Source organism: Neolamprologus brichardi, chromosome 13, assembly GCF_056152115.1.
Source record: "Neolamprologus brichardi isolate AB-2024 chromosome 13, ASM5615211v1, whole genome shotgun sequence".
In the NCBI taxonomy this organism is placed as follows: domain Eukaryota; kingdom Metazoa; phylum Chordata; class Actinopteri; order Cichliformes; family Cichlidae; genus Neolamprologus; species Neolamprologus brichardi.
In genome coordinates, this window is record NC_142116.1 from 32,875,379 (window position 1) to 32,893,116 (window position 17,738).

At 42.0% G+C, this 17,738-nt stretch overlaps 2 pseudogenes; one reads left to right on the plus strand and one right to left on the minus strand.

Moving 5' to 3' along the window:
- Positions 1-154: 154 nt before the first annotated feature.
- Positions 155-11,198, minus strand: LOC148100091 (uncharacterized; annotated as a pseudogene).
- Positions 11,199-11,317: 119 nt separating this feature from the next.
- LOC148100092 (uncharacterized) lies at positions 11,318-16,000 on the plus strand (annotated as a pseudogene).
- Positions 16,001-17,738: the final 1,738 nt, after the last annotated feature.

The following is a 17,738-nucleotide window of genomic DNA, read 5'->3' on the forward strand; positions in this document are numbered from 1 at the left end:
ATAAGACAACTCTTTATTGCCGTTGCACAGTCATACCTAGTACAATAGTACAACAAAATTAGAACATGTCGCATGTTACCACCAAGCACTAATAAACACAACAAAATACAGTAACTTTAAAGTGATCATTATTTGTAATAATAACTTTCTTATTTTAACAAACCTGTTTGCCAGTGTCAGATGAATCCCCATGGTCAAGTAGATCTGGGACAAAATCATCTGTCTCACTGTCAAATCCAAGTAATGTCACCGGTGAATCTTCTTCAGTTATGCTGACAGAAAAATCCTCTTCAGATGAGGACTGAACTGTTGATGGTGTTTCATCTTTTGTGCAAATGTAAAATCTCATGAGCTTCAATTTGGTTTGTTCATAAAGTTAGCCAACAGTGTCATCTAAAGCAATCGGATTTCTTTTAAAATCACAGACATCAATGACAAAGTCTTCAACTCTCCCTTTTGGCGAGTACCCATCTGGAAAAAACAGGTCCTTTCCCATTTCCAAAATCTTAGCTACAGTTGTAGTTTTTTCCACAGTTGCATGTCTTGTTCCTCCACCATTTCTGGTTCTCACTTGACGGTATTCATTACTGCTTAAATGAAGCCATCCGATTTCTATTTTTCTGCAGGTCTTCTCTCCTGCAGTATTTCTCTGTCTTGCCATCCCTTCACCTTGCTTGTGGAACACACCTGATGAACCACACAGCACTCCTTTGGTTTTTGATCTTACTTTCCGTGCCGCAATTTTATCTCTTAGGTTCTGCAGAAGAGTCTCTTTATCTGTGCTGTACCTAGTTTGTTGACAGAAGGACTGGACAGCTACTCTGTCACCATATGTCCTTATGTATTTTGCCATTTGTACATCAGTCATGACGGACAGCACTGCCTTATCCACCTGCAGACATAAAACATTAGAGAAATGCTATTAATATACTTTTATTCTAGGAAGCCACACTAGCACACATGGAATACTAACTGTATTAGAAATAGAGTTCTTAATCACTGTTCATGATCATTATCAAAAGTTACTCTGACTACTTGTGTCTTATTACCTTACTGTTGCTCTGTTAGTATTAGTAGAGTAATAGTAGTAGATATTTATATACTACGTTACTAAAAAATATTTTGCTAGTAAGGTATAAGTAAGGTAAGTTCCACCAAGTATTTTGTGCTATGGTGTCCATGTTACCATGGTAATGGCACAGCCAGATAACAACATCCAAATTCATGGGCAGCAACCTCTTTTTCTTTTAACTTTATTTATCACATTGTCCAAATTCATGGGCTGCATCCTCCTGAGGACGCTTTTGTAGACCGATTACGTCACAGCAATGCGCCGAAGGCTATCCAAAATCCGTACTAGTTTTTTTTTTATTTGCACAGAAATGTACAACAATTATGGCAATCTCTACAAAGATTCTATTTTAAATTCGTAGACTCCTCCAAATGCAGCGGACAAATGCGTCCTCCTTTTCACCGAATTTTTTTTTTTAATTATTAAACTTTATTAAGAAACAGTATACAGAACATGTATACAACCAGAACAAAATTAACATATACCAGGAGAACGGCACAACTCCCGGCACATCATTTTCAGCTCACCTCGGACTTTTGCGACTCAGGCTAAACGTAATATATAAAACACTTAGACAACCTAAAAATGTTAATGTTTGGCTTTTTTCAGTGTTTTATTTGTTCGTGAGTAAACCGGTTTGGCTGAGATTAAAGTTATTAGATTAAATTAGATAAAATAAAACTTTATTAATCCCCTGGGTGGGTTCCTCCTTGGTTTTATGCTGGGCTCACACTGTGCGATTTTTGGCCCATTTTGAGCCGATTTTTGAGTCGTGCGACTGTTTTTGCGATGGCCCGATTTTGGCCTTCGTCGTGCATCGTATAGTATACCTGGGGTAACGAGAAGCGATTAACACCTCACGACCAGCTCCCGATCATCAATCGCTTGGTCGTGAGGATTTCAAACCTGTTTGTAGCAATTTAGCAAAGTTGATGGCGGTGGTGTGCGTGTCTGTGTGAGTGAAAGACAGAGAGGGAGAGCGAGCGACAGAATTTCTGTTATAACCTTCATTTTATGGACGCACAATGTGAGCACTCGGGTCGCATCAGAGCATCGGGTCGTATAGTGTGAGACCCTGCATCGTGACCTACGAACTTCTAACCCCTGCGAGTCAATGTACAGTTTGAGCAGGAGCTGAATCGCGCGACTGTGAAAATCGCACAGTGTGAGCCCAGCATTAGATAGAAAGGAGCAGACGGACGAGTTTAATAAACTCCACTGTGTGGGACCTCTCTTGACCGCAAGAAATGTTCTAAATCCTCCTCCATGTCTGCACCTACGGGGGCTCCGTACGCACCCTTCAACTGAAACGCTATCAAATGGAGCGGGATCTTTTGCGAGATCTCGCAAAAGTTTTGCGAGATCCCGAGTTAGTTTTTTTTTTTTTTTTTTTTTTTTTTCCCGAGTTTGTTTTGCGAGATCTCGCAAAAGTTTTGCGAGATCCCGAGTTAGTTTTGCGAGATCTCGCAAAAGTCCGTCTTAATTTTTTTTTCTCCCATGTCCCCTGCGGGGCTCCGTAGTTTGCCATGCTTGGTAAGTCATTTTTTCAAAGATTGTTTCAATTATTATTATTAGCTTTTACTTCTGTGCCTCTTTGGAGTTGAAAGTGAGAACATGTACACTGTTAGATCTTTCAGAAAATGTTTTGAAATTGTGGTGCACAGTTCAGAATAAATGTTTTTCAAAAACCATTGCGTCTTTTTAGTAAATGTTTATTTCCAAAAGAAATTTCTAGAAGTTCAGAACAGTAAAATTCCCGCTTTTTAGAATTAATTAGAAGATAACTCTCACGTAGTTAAACTAAAATACTCTTTGAGAGTTAATATATAAACTCTTAACACCTAGTTAGCATTAGTAAGTGTTAAATGATCAACTCCAGACAGATTTGGTGTTTAACACTAAATCAGAGTTAACGTACTAACTCTCCAAAAAGAGTTAAATTAACACTCTCTGGTGTGGACCCATATAGACACTTTAATAGTGTTGAAATCAAATCTGACAGTGTTAATTTGAACATGCTGGATTTGCTGTGCAGGACGACAATGGAGAGTCTGGCTGTTCCATGCCGGACACAACTATAAGCAAAACCTTCAAAGAGTTTGCTTTCCAGAGCTTATTGTCAGGCGTCCTCCAGCAGAGGGGTTGCTCTTTTTAAGAATCTTTACAATCTAAATTTAAGAAATCTTAAAAGCTATGTTATTGAAGAAAACTTACCCTTCACGATGATGAATCTCTTTAACATCACCAAGCGTAGTCCCTCCACAATGTAGTCTGCAAGGGGATATGGGTCCTCCAAGTCACCAAGCTCAATTATGGCCAGCTCTCTAGTGGATGGGGTAGACAGCTTAAATCCACCATAATGCTCCCTGTACCAAGAACTTCCCTAACTATGAAACACAGTTTCTTCTCAACTATGCACAGCTGAATGATCTCATTAAATTTTGGCAGCCCATTTACAGTTCCGTGAACAATAAGCATGTCTTGACTGTAATGCATACCATTACAGGATACCTTCTTCAACAGAGCAACTTCAGAAATAGATGGGTATCTTTCCATCAAGGCAGACACTACTCTGTCATTAAGAACCTCAACGGGCATAACAGAGGCATTTCTAACTTCCAAGGATGACTTCTTGTAATTAGAGGAATGTGTTGTCTTCAACATACAGAAGGGTATGTTTTTGAAGCAGTTTGTATGTCGTGCAACCTGCTTGAAAAAACTATGCTTTGCCTCGAATCGCATGGTCCATAGAGAAATGAGAGGTGATAGGTTTGTAGCTTGAACCTACTCGCTGGAACGTTGAAGACAATATAATTACACAGCAAAGCAAGACACGAAGTAGGCAAAGTTCTTCATGTTACTCGTGCACGGGAGAGAACCGGACAAACGCCGTTCCTTCGCTTGACCCCAGTTGCTCTCGTCCGCTCCCCCGTAACACTGCTCTTTTATTGAGGTTACATGAATATGCATAGGTTCATTAACATACGACGCCTATATACAAACAAAGAGTACCTTGCCTGTGCGGTGTGTGTGTGTGTGTGTGTGTGGGGGGGGGTCAGAGCGTGACCCCATAAAGACTTCCCTAAACCTGCTGGTCTGGAAGTCCAGTAGTTCATCTAAACAAAAGGCACTTAGCCTAAAACAGATATAGCCACGTTTATCCTACCATAAAACAATAAGAGAAGGTACGACCTCTTCCCATGCTCCCAGAGTGTGGGTGTGGATGCCAGAACACTCTGGAATGCACACAAAGCCTTTGCAGACTATTAAGGATCACACATCCTATAACTACACAATTAATTATACACCTCTAAGCATATATGGTTAAATATTTCTAAGCATAAATGACAATCAACATTACAAAACCTAACAAGAGGTCCAAAGCATTTAATCATTTGTGGATAGTGCTCCAAATAATGATGCTTTGGCAACAGATTTACATGTGGAAAGAGATCAAGATAGTGCTGCCTATGATCATAAATCTTGGCCTCAAGATAAGCTATGGTTTCATCTGTGTGGACATGCGCAACAACCAACTCAACTATATCTTTAACCCTGGAGAACCCATGGGGTCAAATTTGACCCCATGGGTTCCCTAGTAAACCAATGGGGTCGGATCTGACCCCATTGGTTCTCCAGGGTTAAGATGTAGAATTACCTGCCATGCTGGCTCATCAACTGGCAAAAGTGTCCCTATGATTAAAGGAAGCAACCTCAGCAAGGACCAATTTTCATGAGCATTGCCCCCTATTGTGTTTTTTGAAGACTAAGTATGTGGTATGGCATGAGGTTGATTTGTTTTGTCACCAAATTTGTATGGAAATTTCTGGATCAAGGTGTTAAGTTTGTCAAGTGTGAAGTATTTTTTGGAGATTAATAAGCTAATACAACGTGCCAGTTCTGTGGGAACAATACCTTCAAAGATATTTTTACACCACAGAAAGCAGTTGCCTTTTCTTGAGCACAGTGGACATGAATTTCATGGACCTCTCTGGTTCGAAGTTGGAAAATCCCTGACATTACATCCTGATTCTAAAATTCTGATTTGTCTCCAGTACAAAACCTACAAATGGATCCACCAGAAAAACTCTCAACAAATCCACCAATACCATGAGCTGAAAGCTTGTCCGCTATTACACATTGGACAGAGCCTTTTACAAATTTACCAAGCTGAGACACAAAGACACCATGCTTTTCTAAAATGGTCAAGTCTTGAATGAGAGGCTCCAATACTTTCACGAAACCAAAAGCTTTTGTGTCATCTGACTTGCAAAGTACAACTAAATAAATTGAAGTTAGTGCTGAATGGGAACCTGGTGGTAAATTACCCAAAACCCAATAGACACCACAGAGTTAGTGCTTTTTACGAGATGTCCCAAGCGGGTTACATATCTCAAAATCATCAATATAAAGATTTACAACAATTCTTAACTCTTCACCACAGAAAAAACTGTTCTGCTTGTAGTACTCACCATCTCTAACTGTTCTGTATTCTTTGAAAGTCAATTGCATGTTTTGACCCTTCTGGGCTACAAGAACATCAACATCAAGAACATCTTACTGAGAAAGCAACTGCTGCAGAGATCGTAATGAAGGAATGTACTGATAGGTCCGATTCCTTTGAGCATCTAGTATGTACTCTATTGGCTCTATAATACCAAAATGTGACCAGTAATACTGTTTTCTTTTATATGCAGTAGCAAGAGGTGCCGTCACTTGCAATGGCTACGCAAACAGGACTAGATCGGCAAACAACAGAGGATATGTAATCAATTAGAGACTCTTCAATTTGTAGCTGATTATTTTGAAATACACCAGAAATGACTGTTTTTGTGGCATGTAAAGATGCTGTACTCAATAAGTAATCGAGTTCAGACAGCAGTTCATCAACAGTTGTTGTTGGGACATGAATGACATTTTCTAACTTCAGTAAAAGGCAAGCAATTCTTTCTTCAAATTAATCCGAAGTAAGTAATTCTACCGGTTCATGACAATCTACTTTTTCTTGAAGAGTATCTGTTGTCCCAGCCTTAAACAGATCATCTTCAGAACTCCCTGACTGAATCAACTGATTACGTATACAAATATTATCTCTAAAATCATTAAGGAAGGGAGTATTTGTTGTGTTTTCTGTATTTGTGTGTCTGAAATGCACTGTATATATTCGTTTCAAATTCACAATTTTTAAACAAACATTGGACAGTTTGGTGACGCCTGAGATGTGTATTTATGTGTTGGAAAAAATTGCTCTCTGAAATATATTCTCTGTGTGAGCAAATAGGACACTGAAAAATTGATTGTTCTGATTTGTTTTGTGTTGTTTGTGTCATGGTTGGCTGTGTGGCAGGCAAGCACAAGTGGTGGACCCAAAATTGCAGGACTCTGGGTGACGGGAATAAACTGAAAACACAGCTTTATTGCTGGAGGAATGATTCACAAAATAAGACTTACAAAAGCAAAACAAAACTCTAAACCGAGGTGCTGGAGGACTGGTCATTACAAACACACAGCAAGTTGAGGGTGAACAGACGTTAACGACGCGACACCGAGTAGGGGAAGACACAGACACTAAATACGAGAGGTGAACGGAGCGAAGAGGAAACAGCTGGGAGACACGGCTGACGCTGATTACACTGACGAGACAGAGGGAGAGCACAAAGCTGAACGCACTGACATAGGACACAAACCTACAAAATAAAACAGGAAGCACACGACAGACAGAGACACAGACTCGTAAACAGGCATAATGACGTCACGGACAGACAGAGGGACATACGGGCAGAGAAGAATAAGCACAGGCAACCTAAACCAAACATGAGGGCAAGATAACAAAACCTAAACCAGAAATAATCGTCATCATCATCAACATCATCATCGGATAACTAAAGAATCAGAATATAATTATAATCAAAACAGTATCACCAGAGAATAAAAACTAATCTATAATGCAAAAATAAACCAAAACATAAGAAACTCAAAATGCTGGGTCGAACCGACCCAGGACCGTGACAGTTTGTTCTGAATGATTTTTGTATGTGTGATTTAACAATTTAGTCCATGTAGTAAAGCTACATGGACAATCTGAGTACGGACAGGGAAAGCGATTAACACCTCTTATATGTCCATGAGCCTGTCTAAAATGTTTCAACAACAAATACCTGCTAGATAATTCTAAACTGCAGCTTTTACATGTCCACATCCAACTACCTGAAAGAAAAAAAAGACAATATCAGTGAAAAATAAGTTTATAGAATTTGTGGAGATTAGAATATTATTTTACTGTTACTATTCATAACCACTATCATTACTGTTGCATTACTTATCATTTATCATTATCATTTCATCAGAGCATTTATTGAAGCTGTTGATGTTACATTACAGTTTGTATTTCAGCTGTGAGCATAATTACATAATAATCTTTCATTGCAGGTGCAACTGTAATCATGTTATACACATATTGCATTTTTGTGCTAATTAAAGACTCGAAGCTCGGTCAGTTAATTAATGGTCTGAAAAATTTATCGAGCTAATGAAAGGATTGCATACATGCTTACAATACAATACACCACATATAACCTGTAAACAGAATACAGGCCTGTGTGTGTTCAGCAGCCTGCTGCATTGGAGTTTGCCTGGTAACAGATGACTCAGAATAAGTCAGGAAGTATACTTCTAAAATGTCTTTGTTTGTCGAGTGAGGTCATGCACTGAGGTCAAGACACACATAGTCTGCCTGTACACATACACAGTATCTAGACTTGTTTTGCTTGAAACTGCAGAGTTGTTTTACCTGCGTACGTGACAGTTTAGTTCCACAGATAAGTGAAGTGCAGTAAATGAAATAACAGGAAGCATCTGGCGGTGGCGGAGGAACAAAGGAAGGAACTGTTCTTTTTTGAATGTGTCCAAGCTTGGAATTACTGGAACTGATCCATTTTCTCCATCTGCTTGGACGCACAAGGGGCGTTATATTTCCTGATACCCTGATGTTATAAATACGACTGCTCGTTTATTGTTCTGGGGAGATCGAGGCTGATGTTTTGCAGAGCTCATCTTCCCCACACGCGTGTGTAAATAAAATCATTGTTTTGATGCACAATGGACCTCCAGTCATTTGTCTCTCATCTCAAATCACAAATCAGGACAAATTCCAAAGCTGTTTTACACAAGGGAAATGTGCTATTTACCAACACTTAAAAGTTGCCAGATAACTTGGTGAATTAGTGATGTAAAAATGATGATCACGCTTCAAAATAGATCACATGGATAAAACATTTTAATTGGTAAAAGAATAATTTCATGATTTTTTTTTTACTTGTCCCTCACAGTGTTCCTGTCATGGTCTGACCAGCCCTGCTGGGCGACCTAATCATTTATGTTTGAGTTTATTTTGATGGAGCCGCGCTTCCCCGGAGGCAGGTTCACCGACCCGGAAGTAGCTCCATTTGGAGCTTCGGCACACCGCCGATTAACCCTTTAAGACCTACCATAGAACCAAGTCCGCCAGAGCTTATATTATATGTTTACGTGCTGTGGAGCCATTTTTGGGAGCATTTCAAGTTGATATACATCAATACAACCATTATAGCCCAGATTTTAATAATATGCATGCATTAAGTGCATAGTAATTACATAAATTGCAAAAAAGTGCAATAAACTACAAAAAAATTGAAAATCGTTTTTGTTTTTTTAACATATATTTCTAGTTAGAGAAATTTAAGAGGCTTATCCCTCAAAACTGTAAATACAAAAAAGTTGCACAAAATAGTTTCCCACCACAGGAAATTTATTTTGAGTGTCTTCATAGTTTTGTTTTTGAAATACACCAATTTTTATACACTGCAGGAAAAACGAAAATAAATATTATAGTGCAAATTTGCAAAAAAGCAGCATATGCATCAAAATAAACTATTTCCAGCAGTGCAATATGAGTCCTAAACATCCCAGAAACCACACAGAAAGTCATAAAGTCAAACATAACTTTTAAAAACACCAGTATAGGCTCATGAGGCCCTGATGGTAAAAAACTACATTTCCGCAAAATGACGTCACTTCCGGTTTTGGGCAGGACATGGCAGACATGTGATAGTTCGCGCTGATGGACGTAGGAAGTGTTATGAACAGCTGATCAGATCAGCAAAGTGTGTTTCCAGATTATTATGTTTTTGTTGCTGCAAACGCTTTTTATGCAGTTTTTGCAAAGCTATATGTGGAAGGAAACTGTGACCGAGGACAAGCTGATGGCATAAGATGTAAGTACAACTCCTCCGGTTTCATATGCAAAAAAAATTTATTGCGCTAGCTCACGTGGTTGCAGAGCTACCGGGATTTAAAAATAGTTACGCAAAACGGAGCGTGCCCGCTCTGACCGGCTTTAAAGGGTTAATCAACATTCGCCAGCTGCCATGAATTATCCACCATCAGACCCTGATGTATTTAACACGGTGACCAGGCTTCAGTCAGCGCTGGATCATTAGACTAAGCTCGTTAGTAGTGTCTTGATCGTGTGCTCTTTCCAACTCGCTTTCGGATTGCTATTTACTCCTTTTTTTGTCTTTCGCACCAGGAGGTGGAGAGGAGAACACGGGAGCTGGGTGAATGGACCACGGGGGCCACGGCCAAGGGATTTCACTGGACTGTAATTGTTTCACTCTGTAAATAAATTCACTGTCTCATTGCAAGGAGATCTGCGCTCGAGTCCGCTTCTTCCACACAGTACGACAGTTCCCATAATAACATTATGAATATTTCCCTAATATAGGCAACAATAAAAGCTCTGGACACAGATAGAAGTGGCAGAGGTTCAATACAGTCAGACAGAACAGTTATTAGTAGGCATGTTTAGATTTTCTAGTTAAAAGATAACATGAGAAGAATGCCAGCAAGTGACGATTTGGTTTCACTAATGATAATGTGTAAATGAGAAACATATGTATTTGAAAACAAATATATCTGCCTATGTTACTTTTTTCATAAAAGTTTACGTTTGGAATGCAACAATTTCAACAAAAAGGTGGGTAAAAAATGGTAAATGGCCTGTATTTATATAGCGCATTACTAGTCCCTAAGGACCCCAAAACGCTTTAAACATCCAGTCATCCACCCATTCACACACACATTCACACACTGGTGGTGGCAGCTACATTGTAGCCAAAGCCACCCTGGGGCAGACTGACAGAGGCTGCAAAAACGCAGCAATTATCCATGAAGAGGTATCAGTTAGATTTATTTTGAAGTGGTTTGGGCCGGTTCCACATTATGAGAGCGCATGCCGCAACACATGCTCGTTCACAAGGCCGTGTTTTTCTTCAATTAGCTATAAGTTAAGTTAGGGGCTGGAAATGTTTCTGACCCAAAACGGTCCTTCTCTCTGCATTTGTTAGGCGGCATGTCATCGTAGTTCTACACAGAGTCGTTCAATAATACCGGCCTGCACAGCCATCTTTTTGAGAACCAGTATAAGGAGTGGGGAAACCTCCGAGGGCAATCCGATATGGGCTCACTGTCCTGGGGAATAACTTTCCGCGATGGCCCGCCAAACTTCACTGGCTCTACAGTGCTTTCCCCTACTAACCCTAACCCTAACCCTCTCTCTTCCACAGCATGTCTTTATCCTGTCTTCCTTCTCTCACTCCAACCAATCACAGCAGATGGCCCCGCCCCTCCCTGAGCCTGGTTCTGCCTGAGGTTTTTTTCCTTCCCACTGTCGCCAAAGTGCTGCTCATAGGGGGTCATATGATTGTTGAGTTTTTCTCTGTATCTATGAAGCACCTTGAGGCGACTTTTGTTGTGATTTGGCGCTATATAAATAAAATTGAAATGAATTGAATTAAATAGAAACCCGGCAACTGTCATCCGCCTCTCCTTCCAACGCTTCCCCCTGACACAGCATTTTCTGATTATCTAGGCGATATCAAGTAATAAATAATGAAGGCTACGTCCACACGTACCCAGGTATTTTTGAAAATGGAGAGCGCGGCACCCCACAGCCGGATCTCAGAATATCAAAGCAGCCGGCTGTGGGGAGTGAAAGGGACACTTTTGTTGATTCTTCTGACTCTGTGACTTCTGGAGGTATTTTTTGTGTTTCGACTGAAGATAACCATGATTTCTCTGTCTCACCCATGGCCATAGCTTCTACGACTGCCTTTTCTGAACACACATTCCATGTTAATGACTGTGTCCACTCCGTTGTCTCCAAGCCTAGAGTTACTATGACTAGGATTAAAAATTTAGGGAATGAGAATGTTTGGGACACATGCACCGGTTCTTTCAGGGGGAGCAGTAAACCTCACAGAAACAGTTTTCTCTGACCTTATTGTCCCATCCTCACTACAACCCCAGTCAAATGTCAGGTCTGTAACGCTGCCCGCAGTTCAGTCAGCCACTCCACCACCTGTTACACCTCCGCTACCTGTAGGTCAGTCTGTAGCCGCTTCGCTACCTATAGCTCAGTTGCCACTTGCTCAGCTGTCTGCCCACTCATTCATTCAGCCACCATCCTCACCGTCTCATTCCAAGCAGGGAACACACTTCACCACAACATCTGCTGGTTCTCTTAAGCTGGCCATCTCAGAGACAGTTACTCTCTCTAGGGCCTCCCCAGAGGCTGGGTGTCAGTCACCAGCCAACTCTGGACCCCTAGAGGTCAAGACGCCAGCGCCAGCAGCTTCACCGGAGAACTCATCTGAACAGTCTCAGCTGGCAGCACCCACTGAGAGTTCACGTCAGCTCACGCATCCACCCCCGTCCTCTGCTGGGTGTGTTGGGGAACACTTTCAGCCTTTTGAGGACTGCATCCCATTGTTGCTGCCTGAGCCAAGCCAATGTGTCGCTCAGCCCGTCCAGCCTCAAGCCAAGTTAGCTAGAGGTTCTAAGGAGCCGATCCAGCCTTATGTCAAGTTAGCTGGAGGTTTCGAGGAGCCCGTCCAGCCTCATGCCACGTCTGCTGGAGGGCCCGAGTCGCCCGTCCAGCCTCATGCCACGTCAGCTGGTGGGTCAGAGGAGCCCACCCAGCACCACACCTCGTCAGCTGAGGGTCCTGGAGGACCCAGCCAGCACATCCCCATGTCTGCTGACGGTTCTGGGGAGTCCGTTCAGCCACCACCTGCTCCACCACCTACGACTTCCACACCGTCACTTGCAGCATCACCGCCTGCAGCATCACTGCCTTGTTCCGCAGCCGCCACGCTGCCGTCAGGTCCAGCCTCTGTGTCTTAATCCACGCCTGGTCCAGCCTCTGTGTCTTCATCCACGCCTGCCGCGTCAGCTTCATCCTCGTCAGCCTCATCCTCGTCAGCTTCATCCTCGTCAGCTTCATCCTCGTCAGCTTCATCCTCGTCTGGTCCTGCCTCGTCTGGTCCTGCCTCGTCTGGTCCTGCCTCGTCTGGTCCTGCGGTTGCCACACCGTCATCGGATCCAGCTCGTTCTGTTCCGCCTCGCCTCTGCCGGCCGCTTTCCAGGCCTCTAGATGGGCGTCATGGCTGTCGATGACTAGAGTGTTTTCACAAGTGTTCCATCCACTTGTGGAACACTGAAGAAGAACTACACTAAAAAGCAATATGGAATATGTTTGTTAGATCCACTGAGCAACCAATCATTGGCTGGTCTGACCCTCCCCCCAGTCTGTGTGTGCTGCTCAGACACCTGTGTGTGCCTTTGTCTACCAGATACGCCAGAGACAGAGACGGTGAAAGATCCGTTACCTGTGCGGTGAAGAAGCTAACTGAATAGTAAACGTCCTTTTTCGGTGAAAATAATAAGAGTGACAGTGTATTCCAGAGGCTGTGAGCCAACGTGAGCACTGTTAAGCCCCGTGTAGCATTTGTAGCTTCACATGGTCAGGTTTCTTTTCTTTGCTTATTTGGATTGGATTGGTTTTGAGGACCTGAGAAGAATCGAGGATCCCTTATCCAGTACTGGATGGCGAGCCCAGCTTAAAGAGCCAGATGAACTGGTAGATTGTAACCTGACTGGTTACAAACACACTGAGTAACTATTGAACATTGATAGACTGAAATTGACTTTAAAAAAAGGACACAAAAGACATTAAATCCTTGGGTCGAGCGCGCTCTACTTTTGTTAGATGTGCACAACCTGCTAAACTTTAATAATTGTCAATAAACGCAATTGTGTTTTCTACACCTACTGCGTACAAGTCCTCTGTTGTCAGACACCCTTGGCTCCTACGAATCTAGAACCTGTCTGATCTGGCCCATATTTCCCTTCTGTCCTCGCATTGTGGTTAAAGGTAACTATACTGCCTGTGCTACATGCAGGTCTTACATGTCCACTACTAGTATTGCACCACCAGTGCTACAAATACATAATGTAAACATATCATCAAATAATCCAGGACTCACAAACATTGATATGATGAACAGAACTATAAAGAACAAAGCTGAGAAATGCTTGGTAAACTGACCAAGGACTATGTCATCATGTCATTTTTTAGTATCATAGTTAATGTGTCCTGATCAGTAGATAGTGCCATCTTACACATACCAGGAAATCCAACTGGGTGACAAGCCAGAGTGGTCTGCCCACACACCCACTGACTACAAAAAGGGTCTAGGACTCTTCAAGCTGGGATACAGGCATCAAAGAAAAAGATGTAAACAGACTGAAAGAAGGAAGGCATAGTCTGTTGTTTATGTTATGCTTGCCACCCTAGCAATCAAGGACAATAACTCTCATCCCCTCCATAACACACTAGACAAAGTGAATTTTCAGCAACATTCTTTCAACCCTGCTCTCTGAGGGAATGACACACTAGGTTTTTCCTTCCTGCTGCTGTCAGACTTTTTCATTCATCCACTTGTGTCAGACACATATTGAACAGGAATAAACATGACTCACTGCACTCTCTCACTTTGTATGCCACAATGTTTGCTTGCACACCTGTTTGTTTATACTGTTTATTATATCCCAGAAACATTACTGTTAATACTTGTGTTCCTATGTCTATATTTAAGTTTATTTTCGTATCTCTATATTAATCTATTTATAGCTCCATTCCCTCACTTCATTTTATACAATTGCTTTGTTCCTGCATTGTTCCTATTTAAAGTGGTTTCACACACAGTGCATCCAGATGAATACAGAGCAGCTTTGGACAGCAGAGGCTGGAGAGTGGTATTGCTCTCTGTGTGAAAAATAACTACTTATTTGAAATGAAGACGGATGTATGCTGTCAAGGCAAAAAAAAGTTTTTTCTATTAAACAGTGCATTGCATAATGACTGAAACTGAACGTACTGTTTATAAGATTGGGGAAACCTGCAGTCAGCTGAGACTGAAGAAGTCACCTGGATGAGTGACAAGACTTTTCTCTCATTGAAAACGTTACGTCTAGACGACCAGAATCAACCTTTGGGGATTTAATTGCCTGGATGATTGAGCATGCATCAAAACATTCTCCGTGTTGTTTTTAAATTCTTTGTCTCCTTATGAATAATGTATATAATGTTGAATAATTTCATGTAAATTAAAGTTTTATTAATAGAAATGGAGGAAAGAATGTAATTTGTTTTTACACGTCTTGATACTTGGATATGGGGACTAATAGATAATTATTTATATATTTTCATTATGTTCTGTATTTCAAACTGTAAATTAAGCTTGTTTGGTTATATTTTTTACTGCATTCTTGTACCCGTTCATGCTTGCACTTTTTTTTGATAACATAAAAAAATTTCCAATACACAATTCACAGATATTTCAAAATTGATTTGGCATGCAGTGTTACATTGGTAAGGGATAATATATTGCATTAGAAACTTTCACAGGATCATTACTGGACTACATCATGTTCTGTATTGCAAATGTGACTGTGGACGAAAGCATTCGGGTTTTCCCAAACCAAAAACCCTGGATGACCAGCGATAAAGCGTCTTGATAAAGGACTTTCTCACAAACCGGCCTCAGACTGTGAGGCTCCGCCCTCATCTGTCCTCCACTCGCACACTGAACACCGGCTCCCCATAGGGCTGTGTGCTGAGCCCCCTCCTGTATTCTCTCTACACCCACGACTGCAGTTCGACCCACAACAACAATCTCATCGTCAAGTTTGAGATGAGTCCGACTACCGTGGTGTCATCAGCAAAGCGAGACGGGGCAGCCTACAGAGAGGAAGTCCTGAAGTTGGCAGCTTCAGGAAACAAGCTGGCACTGAACACTAAGAAAACCAAAGAGGTCATTGTTGACTTCAGGAGGCACAGCATTGACTTGGCCCCCCTTTACATCAACGGGGAGTGTGTGGAGAGGGTCCACACCTTCCAGTTCCTTGGTGTCCTCGTCTTTGCTGACATTTCCTGGGCAGACAACATCTCAGCGGTCGTCAAGGAGCGAATATTCGAAAAAAAATTTTTTTCAAATAATAATAAATAATAATGGATTGGATTTATATAGAGCTTTTCAAGGCACCCAAAGCGCCTTACAATGCCACTATTCATTCACTCTCACATTCACACACTGGTGGAGGCAGCTACAGTTGTAGCTACAGCTGCCCTGGGGCAGACTGACAGAAGCGAGGCTGCCATATCGCGCCATCGGCCCCTCTGACCATCACCAGTAGGTGATGGTCAGATTATATATAATTATATATAATTATATATATATATATATATATAATTATATATATATATATATATATATATATATATATATATAATTATACATATATATATATATAATTATATATATATATGTATAATTATATATATATATGTATAATTATAATACCATTATAATCAAACAACGTGCTTACACATGGCCCACATACCGCAAAGAACGACGGCCCTCTGGTGGCCCAGATCTGGTTTACCAGAGGTGGCCAACACATGGGTCAGCACAAGACCAGTTGCAGACACACTGCTGGTCCTGTGCTGGCCCAGAACAGTTTCAACTCTGGGCCCAGATGTCAGCCTAATGTGTGCCTTAATCAAGCCATGTAATAACAACATGTGCCAGAACATAATAGTGCAAAAGTAACATGACGAAACTCTGTTCAGACAGTAAATGGACTGATTCTTACATAGCACTTCTACTCTCCTGGATTACTCAAAGCACTCTATACAACATGCCACATTCACACACTTTCTCTAAACTGACTGCTTTCTAACAACATTCACACTCTTGACATGCAGACTGGAGGAGCCAGGGATCGAACCACTAACCTTCCGACCAATAGATGACCTTCTCTACCTCCTGAGCTACAGCCACCCAGTGGTAAACATAAGTAAACCCTCACTAGGTCTTGGATAAAGTGTACACTCACAAACCTGTCAAACCTGCATTTGAAACATTGGCTACCATAGCAGTATAGTATTACAACATGGCATCTGGGTCTTCTAACTCAAATAGGAAAATAAGAACATAAATAGTGCCATCATTGCCAGACCTGGCCAACGTCTGGTTGACATACACCCTGCCATGACACCAGTCAGAAGTGCCGGCTTGATGCCGGATCTGGGCCAGACCTGTTTTCTATGAGCCTGAGCCACATAAACCACAATCAGGCCAGATATGGCATGCCATCACATAAACGGTGGCGTCATTGGCAGACCTGGCACACATCTGGTTGACATACACCCTGCCATGGTTCCCCTGTAGAACATGGTGAGGGTGGAAGGAGGAAGGTTGGCCATCTTCAGGCGTCTCAGGAGGCGCTTCTGGGTCTTTTTGGTGATGGAGGTGGTGGCCCAGGTGAGGTCGTCTGAGGAGTGAACTCCCAGGAACTTGATGCTGTTAACAGTCTCTACCGTGGAACCGTGGATGCTGAGTGGTGTGTGAGTGGAGCGAGTCTTCCTGAAGTCAACGATCATCTCCTTGGTTTTGTCCACATTCAGTGACAGGTTGCTCTCGCTGCACCAGAACGCCAGCTGCTGAACCTCATCTCTGTACGCTGACTCGTCGTTGCTGCTGATGAGTACAACCACAGTTGTGTCGTCAGCAAACTTGATGATGTGGTTAGAGCTAGGGCGGTGCAGTCGTGTGTCAGGAGGGTGAACAACAGAGGGCTGAGAACACCGCCCTGAGGAGCTCCTGTCCTCCCTGATGGTGCTGGAGATGCTGTCGCCAATCCGGACGGACTGAGGCCTCTCTGATAGGAAATCTAGTATCAAGTTGCAGACAGAGATGCTCAGTCCCAACTTGCTGAGTTTGTCAAACAGTTTTTGGGGGATAATGGTGCTGAATGCTGAGCTAAAGTCTATGAACAGCCTTCTGACATAAGCGTCTTTCTTGTCCAGGTGGGAGAGGGAGGGGTGAAGTGCAGTGGAAACAGCATCCTCGGTCGACCTGTTTGGCCAGCATGCAAACTGCAGCGGATCCAGTGAGCAGAGGAGGTTGCTTTTCACATGCGCCATGACAAGCCTCTCAAAGGACTTCATGATGATGGGGGTCAGGGCGATGGGTAGTCACTCAGTGAAACAACAAAAACCCCTCTACGTTACGATCTCCTTTGCTTAATCAGAATCAGCATACTTTATTACTCCCTAGGGAAATTATGTGGGTTACAGTTGCTTCAGTACAGTAACATTAACAAAACAGACTAAAGTATTTAACAATACAATATGTTAAGATATAAGGAATAGCACAATATATAAAAATCACCAATAATATATGTGATTATAAATAAATATCACAAACACTGACAGCAACATTAC